This window comes from Castor canadensis, chromosome 1 (genome assembly GCF_047511655.1).
Source record: "Castor canadensis chromosome 1, mCasCan1.hap1v2, whole genome shotgun sequence".
NCBI classification, from domain to species: Eukaryota; Metazoa; Chordata; class Mammalia; order Rodentia; family Castoridae; genus Castor; species Castor canadensis.
Window position 1 is genome coordinate 181431496 of NC_133386.1, and position 8490 is coordinate 181439985.

General features: G+C 51.0%; 1 long non-coding RNA gene across 3 annotated transcripts in view; it reads right to left on the minus strand.

Moving 5' to 3' along the window:
- The window catches only part of LOC141412473 (uncharacterized), a 56663-nt gene extending 51545 nt beyond the window's left edge, over nt 1-5118 (minus strand). For 2 of the 3 annotated variants that reach the window (XR_012437330.1, XR_012437324.1), the window contains exon 1: nt 5030-5118. This is a non-coding gene — a long non-coding RNA (uncharacterized lncRNA). Of the gene's footprint in view, nt 1-985; nt 1059-5029 lie in introns of those variants that run through there. The other variant, XR_012437318.1, reaches the window with a different exon arrangement.
- Between the last annotated feature and the right edge of the window lie 3372 nt (nt 5119-8490).

An 8490-nucleotide genomic window follows, 5' to 3' on the forward strand; every position in this document is an offset into this window, starting at 1 on the left:
TGGTCTTCCTGCCACCAACCTTCAAGGCCCAGCTCCAGCTGCCTCACCCCCACTTCTCGGTTCATTCAAGAACTGAGAACAATGCAGAGTCCTGTGTCCTGTGCCTTAGTAGGATCTGGCATAAATTTGTCCCCAGAGGTAGAACACATCTTACCACCCAGGAATGGGGAGAAGGAATTCCCCATCTGCCAGGATTTCGGGGCACCAGGTAGAGGAATGTTCTACCCAACGACTCTGTGGCTTCTGCCAGCGTCCCTGCCACCCACATCCTGGAAGCCTCTTCTCTTTCCATCCTCTCTGAGGGAGGAAGTCATCTGTAGCCACTGATGTGTCTCTTTAAGCATGATTCTTCTGAAATCTTGGGAGCATGTTTCTTCTGCCAAGAACATTCCACCTTGCCTAATCCCCGGATCCACAGCCAGGCCCAGACACATCCAGAAACATCTGTCCCCTCTCCCTTCCACTCAGTACCTGCAAATAGGCATCACCTCCCATTAACTGATGGGGAAAGTGGGTACCAAAAGGAAAAGCCTGCTTACTCAAGGTCACGGACAGGATTGGTGTCCCAGAAAATATACAGAAGACTTTGGCAATTCACCTCCCAAAAGGGAGACCTGGGATGTGGCTGACATTGAAGGAAGGAGGGGTGATTAATGACAAGATTCAATGACAGGAGCCCAGCCAAACATCTGGCACCTCCTCCTCTTCCACCAGAGCCACGGCTGACCCCACAACCCCTGAATCTCCAGGCAGGACAGACAGCACCTGCCCTCCACTGGGCTCTTGCCTTCCTCCTTGATGCCTGGGCCAGGCCCTACCAGCTCTATCAAGTCCTGGCTGATCCCCACCCATAAGGCACAGTTTACCATAATGAGTGCTGCCAGCTGAGAGGCTTAAATCTCCCCTGTTACACTGTTCAGGATGCAGGAAGTCCCCAATCAAAGCATGGTCACACCCCCTCTGAAGTTTCCAGTCTCTCTCTCACCTTCTCCAGCAGTTGGGGGCTCCTGGCAGTCCCTGGCTCATGGCTGCACCTCTCCAATCTCTGTCTTGTATTCATGTGGACCTTTCCTTTGGTCTGTGTGTCTCAAACATCTCTCTCTCTCTCTCTCTCTCTCTCTCTCTCTCTCTCTCTCTCTCTCTCTCTCACTTTCTCTCTCTTGCTCTCTCTCTCTCTCTCACACACACACATGTTCTTACTGTGAAACCCAGGCTGGCTTCAAACTCTCTATCCTCCTGCCTCAGCTTCCCAAGTGCTGGGATTACAGGTGTGTGCCACCACCTGGCTTCCTTTCTCTCTTTCTTAAAGGACACCGGTCACTGGGCTTATGGCCCACGCTGAATTGGGATACTCTCATCTTGAGATCCTTGACTTAACTACTTGGTCATGTTCACAGCTTAGTACTTGAACTCATCTTTTTTGGGAACACAGTTCAACCCATTATTCTATACAACCCTGGCCAACAATAGCTGCTGAGACATGCCACTTTGGGATTTGCCCAGCTGAGGGTGCTGTCCATTCATCCCAGCCCACTGACCCTCTGGAAAATGGCCTGGCCTCCCTCCTTGGAGGTGTTTCTTAAGAGGCCCTGAGGATTTTCTGGGAATGAAGCAGGTGCCAGGGAGGTGGATTCAATCCTGGCTCTGCCTTTTGCCAAACTTGTGATTTGTATCTCAGTTTCCTCATCTGTCAAATGCAGTAGTTAACATCCTCCGAGTTGGACTGAGGTGTTAGAAATAATACAGTAAATGCCTCAGCAGAGCACATAGGAGGTACTTTACAACCAGTAGCTCTTAGTGTATCATCAGGCTTTATTCTAAGGGAAGCCCCTCCCAATCACCCCCAGAGAGTGTCCCCAACCTTCCCCTCAGTCTCAGGGTGACTTCCTCACAGTATCTCAGATAAGGGCCTCAAAACACTCAGATGGGAGCCTGGGCTGTTCCACAGGGGGCATCCACCATCGGTGGGGATCAGATCCAAAATCGCCATGAGTTTTTTCAGGTCTGTTTATTGTGACTCTCCACTCTGGCACCATTTCCTCAGGAATGTCACCTCCCTTGTCACACACTAATACAGCCATCATTAGAACAAATACTGAAAGAAAGCACATTACAGTTTCTTCTTCCCCTCCATCCCCCATCCTGAGGGAGGTTGGACAGGAGTCATTGTCACAAAATACCATCACACAAGTGGCGAAACTGAGACCTATTGAGGAGGACTCCAGTGACTAAGGTCACGCCACTTTGTACTGACAGTGGCAGAACCCAGGTCTTCTGACTCAACTCATTCCATGCTCTAGCTACTTGGCTACACAGCCCAGAGCTCGGTCACTCACTACATACTGCAAGTTCCACAACAGATGACATGCAATAACATTTCAGCCCTGCCAGCAGATCTGCTTTCCATCCCCATTAGACAAGCAAGAAGGCTGGGCTCAGAGAAGATGGTGGGTGAGGAGGGAGCCCCCATCTCTGCCTGCTCCAGAATGCCCCCCAGTCAGCTGCACGCGTGCCTTGCCTCCCTCCTAGCCCCATGGATCTGCTCTGGTTGGATCCTCAGAGCCATGCATGATCCTGGCTCCAAGATTCTGCCAGTCCCAGAGGGGAAGTAGGTACAGGTGGCCAGGGACCAGCTCTGGAAGACACGAGCAGACACCAGACAGTTCAGCAGGGCAGTTCAGCTTCATGCCCCTGCGAGAAGCTGCCTTCACTCCCCAGAAGCCAAGTTCAGAAGGCAGCAGGCAGGCCAAAGGAGCTTCTTCCGGTATAAAACATCATCCTCTGCCGCGGCCCCATCCCTGAGATGGACCATTTGGGAAGGCAGAAAGGTGGCACCAATGGGACTCCCTGGAGCCAGTGGGCCGAGATAGGCCCTTGGGGGCTCCTCCAACCAGGGAGTTGAGGCTGAAGCCTGTGGTGAGCACAGCCATCCTGACAGCGGGAGCAGATGTCTCAGCCTCCTTGTTCCCTGGCAAACCGCCTCTTTTATAAATAGTTGTACTTGCTGGGAGCCAGAGCAGCTCTGAGTGACAGGCAGAGCCAGGCCCATCTGCTGGGGCTGGGAGTGCTCCCACAACACCACCTCCCCACAGAGCAGCCCAGCGCCACCAGGTGTCACTGCTCCCAGGACGGATGTGACATCCTGGCATGCCCCAGATCCACATGGTTGGTGGCACATGGCTTGGGTGGGCTCCTGGGCAACATAGCCAAGTAAGGAGAAAGGGCATGGGAACAGACCCACCCTCTTTTCCTTTCTCAGCCCTTGACTTGGTTTGCCAGTGGGGTGCTAAGTGTGACACAGGCTTAGGTGTGCAATTCACTCGCGTACCGGAGCTGGCTTTCCTCGCAGCTGGGGACACTTCTGCCACCATGTGAACAAGCCTCCACTAGCCTCCAGGAAAAAGAGAGAAGGGTCTCAACTGTGTCCCATCTCCAACCCCAGACATGCGAGTGAAATCACCCTAAACAATTTAGCCTCCACTAAACTGGCCCAAACCAAGAGTAACCACCCAGCCAACCCACGGAAGTGTTCAATGGTTGTTGTTTTGAGCCACTAAGTTTCAAGTACTTTGCACTCATCAAAGCATAACTGATACACCTTAGCAGGAATGAGAAATAAACCTTACAGTACTGAGCCATGGATGTTAGGGGATGTTTGTTACTGTAGCTGAACTTAGACCGTGCTGACTGATAACAATATTTCCATCTCCTTTCTCTCTGGGAAAGAAATTACGTTCCAATCGTGAGTTGTTTTTTGTTTTGGTGTTGCTCACCCATCTGTTTTTCTTTAATTTGTTAGCATATAATAGTTATGCAGGGGGACACATTGTGACCTTTACATATGCACTTGCAATATATCCTAGTAGGATTCCCCCCCTCCATCTTTCTCTTCCCCCTCTCCCTCATCCTAGAGTAATTTCAACAGGTTTCATTCCTCAGTTTTCATATGTGAGTAGCTGTGTCCTCTAAGGTTTCCCTCATGTCCCACCATTCCCTCCCACGGCGCCACTCTCTTGACTCTTGGTCCAGTAGTATCTGCCGCCATTGTCCCTGTCCCTGGGATGGGTGTTCCTGGGCCCATCATGAGCCTTCCCCTCAATCCCCACTTAGAGCCAAACTCTCCAGGGTTGATTGAGCCTCTGAGAGAGCATATGAAAGGTGGCTGTGTTGTGACTCGGGTGTTCACTACACATCCTGAAGGTAAGGCAGGCTGGCTTCAGCCCACACTCACCACTCCCCTCACTCTTTCCTCTCTCATGTCTCGGCTACCTGACTCCAAGGTCTGGGAAAAAATACACCAGCTTCAGGATCAGACAGCTAGGTTCAAATCCCAGCTCTTTCCATCACCTTTTAATCCTGGCTCTCGATTCAGCTTGACCTAACCACAACAGTCTTGAGTCATGACTGCCAGGATCGCTTGGTTTTCCTGCAGTTCCCAGGGCACCGCACCGTCAGCACCAGGAATGTGCCTGAAGTCTTTGATAGTTCCTTGAGATAGACTAGGAACTTTCTGGCCGGATGAAGTCAGTTGTCCTGACCATCCAGAACTCCCAGAATCCACCTGGTACCACTGCCATCCAAGCCCCCAATGAATTGCACTCAGTGCAGACCTACTTCTCTCTGCCCCTTGTCTTCAGTCTCGTAATACCTGGGCCAGGTCTCACACAATGGCACCATGCTATTCCAGAACATCCTACTGCCTCTTAGCGACCTTGGAAAAATTCTTTAACCTCTCGGTTTCCCTCTTCTGAGAAATGGGGGTTCAGTTGTCTTTTTGACAGGGTCAATGCCATGCTTTAAAAAGGAAATGAATATAAATTGTATAGGAAGTTCTAAAGGTGTTTCTGTTCTTTCTCCTTTAGCTGGAAAGTTCCTTGAAGGGCAAAGGTCATGTTTTGTATCTGAACCCTGCCCCCCTTGCTGTCACACACATTCTGGTCAGAGCTGGGGCAGGAGATTGTCATGGGACAAGAACAGATCCCAGTGACCTCAGATCCCTCTGGTGCAGGGATGGCCTCTGCCTGCTCACCTGGGAAGGAGGTAGCCTGCTCCTGTTGGGAATCCTAAAGATCCAGAAGGCTCCAGAAGAGTAAAGGTGGCTCTGCTATGAGAGGGCTCTGTGAGCACCAACATCACCCTCCCATCCTCCTTTCCCCTTCCATCCTCCCCTCCGCCCCCCAGCATGCTCCACGGCTGCTCCAAGCAGTTTCCATGGTGATAGCATTTTAAAGTTTTCTAGGAGCAGAACAGGAATAATTTTCCACCTTCTCCTCCTCTGTGGCAATCTTGGAAAAAGGAGTTTATTTCAAATCAAGGGTGGGGTGTTGGGCAAGAAGGCCAGAGCAGTTTCTTTCATCCCTGCTTCCTCCCCAGCCCCTACCCCACCCAGGGCCCAGCTCTGCTTGGATGAAGGATTAGAGAAGAGAGAGAAAAGCAAAAGATAAAGGAAAGAGAAAGGGGAACTAATGTGTGCCCCATGACGTGTGTGCACCCCAGCACCGAGGCTGCAGGAAATTTCCACTGAGCCCTTGTGAGGAAGTAATGCCCATTAATGAAGGAGAAAAGCTGGATCTGAGGGTCCTGCCTGGGGCCCATAACTAAGAATCAATCTGCATGTTTAAAACACTGAATTAATCTATTTCTGCTGCTTGTAACACAGTGCCATAGACTAGGTAAGTTATAAATGAAAGAGGCTTATTTTGGCTCAAGGTTTTGGCCCAAGGTCAAGGGGCCATATCTGGTGATGGCCTTCTTGCTAGCAGAGTCCCAACATGACACAAAACATGGAGACAGACAGGGGGCATGTGTGTGTATCTTCTGGTCTCTCTCCCCCTTCTTATGAAGCCACCAGTTATCCTGGTGACCTTATCTAATACTAATCACCTCCCAAGGGCCCCGCCTCAGACACCATAGTTTCAAGTGTCTACTCTCACAATGGGGATTAAATTTCAACACATGAACCCATTAGGAAACACTTAGACTATATCCAAACTCCAACGACCACCACACAGATACCACACAACCCGACAGAAAACACAGCTCAGCTCATGAAGGACCGTGACACAGCTTGTCTGATGACAGTGACACTGTCCTGTAACAAAGGGCTGCTGGGTGCTCCTTTCATTCTGATTCCTACTCCTTCTCTCAGCCCCTCACTGAGTTTCCTCCTGCCCCTTCTCCAGTCTTCAAAGGGTCCTTGGCTCCAGGCTGTGTGCCCTGAATCCATGAAGCTGACATCATCCAGAATAAGTAGGGATGGGGTTGGCTGTGACTGTCCCCCCCTCCCCCTCCTGGCATGTGCCCCAGGCCAGGTAGGCCAGGACCCCAGCAGGTGCTGAGACGGGAGGCAGTACATGCTCTAGTGGAAGATAGCCATTGAGAAATCTGAACCCAATCAGATTTCTTCCAGGGCCAAGACTGACCAAACAAGTCACAAGGGAATCCAGCAGGGGACATCAGGATAAGGAGATAGTACCAACTCAGTTCTGATTCTGCCACTCACTAGCTGGGTGGCTTTAAGAAATCACTCACCTGGCAAATCAGGTTAGTGACCAGTCAGTAACCTCTCTGGGTGACCTTAGACCACTCACTTGTCCTGTAAGGGCTTGGTCTTGGAGGTTCTTAAGCACCCTGTAGGACAGGAACCCAAGCCAGAAAAGAGGTCATGTAAAGCTACAGAAGGTGGCTCTGAGACCAGCACCAAGGAGCCAAGGATGCAGGCAGAGTTACCAGAGACCTGGGTTCAAGTTCTTACTCTACCCCAAACAGAAAGTATTACACAGGACACTCAACATTCCCTGCTGTGCCAGCCCCTCCTGTACCCCGTCTAGCCCTCACCTGGGCTCATTCTAAACTCTGTCTCGCTGTCGTTTGCAGGCACCCAGGCTGCCCCCAAAGCCCTCTCATGGAAGTGCTGCGAGTCCTGGAGACTTTCCAGGAGAAAGGATTAGCAATTCCTCCCAGTCCTTGAGGGCCACTGTTCCATTTCCTGCCTGTTCCCCAGGACACAGGAGAGCAATGCTGCTCATAGGGAGTTTGGGGGTGGGGAGGTCACACATGACAGGGAGAATCTACTTGGCTCTTCCACCCAAAGTGCTCCCCAGAAGTGCCCCACCCTCCTTCACAGGGCAGGAGTGGACAGGGGGGTCCACAAGCCACTCAAGGGTCCAGCACCTTCTTTGCAATTGGGGTGCCTTTAAAGGGCTGAGCCCCTCTAGCTTGAAGTTCAGAAGCCCCCCCCATACACCCCTTTTTTGGATTATCATTACAAAAATTCACAATCTTCCTGCAAGCAGCATGGGCAGTAGTCCAGGACACAGAGCTAGGAGCCAGCTTGCAGGCCTACATTCTCAGGCAAGCGGCCCAACCTGTTTGTACCTCTGTTTCCTTGACTGTAAAATGGGGATAATGACACAGCCTGCCGCACAACGAGCCTCTGCGAACACCGGTCTCCAGTGTCCCTCTGTCTCATGGTGCATGATGCCACACTGCTCACAGGGAGAGTGCTGCAGAAAGCACGACTGTCCCCAGTGCACAGATGAGGAAATGGGTATCCCCAAATCAGAAATCATTAGCCCAAGATCAGGCAGTGTGGCAGCGACTGAGCTAGTCCCAAAACCAGGCCTCTGGAGGCCAAGTCCTCTGTCTTTCCACAGTGTCGCCTGGAGAACCACATTCACAGATTCGGGGGACATCTGTTCCTAAACCGTCTCAGTGAATTCTCATAACAGACCCCAGCTGGGGCAGGATCAGCCCTGCTTTACAACTAAGAAATCTGAGTGTGAGGAAGGAGCCCTCTGTCCTAAATAAGATAGCTCCAGCCCTGCCTAAGACTTCAGGCAAGTGGCTTGCCTGGAGTTGGACCAGAGCACCAAGCTTCAAGCAACTTCATTTCCATCTTCACAGTGGGACCTTGACCTTGGAGATCCATCTTGGAGCAGTGACCCCCCAGATCTCCAGCCTACCCCAGTCCCAGATCTTCAGGTGCCAATAGACATATGTCCTTGCTCCAAGCTTGTCCCGAGCCCATCCGAGAATCCTACATGACATGGTTCCACTGCCATGACTAGAACCTTTTTTTCTGTAATGAAAAACTTATTTTGACAAGTCATTCTTAAAAGAAATGAATGTCAGCCTGACTCCATAGAATTATCAGCATGGAATTGCTGTAAGACTCAGTATGTTAAATATAGCAGCTCATTTCCATTCTGTCCCCAGCCCTGGCATCACCCACTGGCCCCTGTGGTTGGGGCTAGGGAGAGGTCTGTGTGTCCCAGAGCTGCTTCCCAGAGATCCAGGCCAGTCTTTGGTCAACAGATGAGCTGAGTCCTAGCTGGTCTCCAAATTTCTAAGGTCAAGTTACCACAGTTGCAGTAGGCATAGCAGTCACAAAAGTCAGAGGTGGCAAGCAAGGCAGATGTCACCCTACTTAACCCATTCATTTAGAGAAGGAAAAGTCAGGATGCTCTAATTATTATGCATATGTCAAGT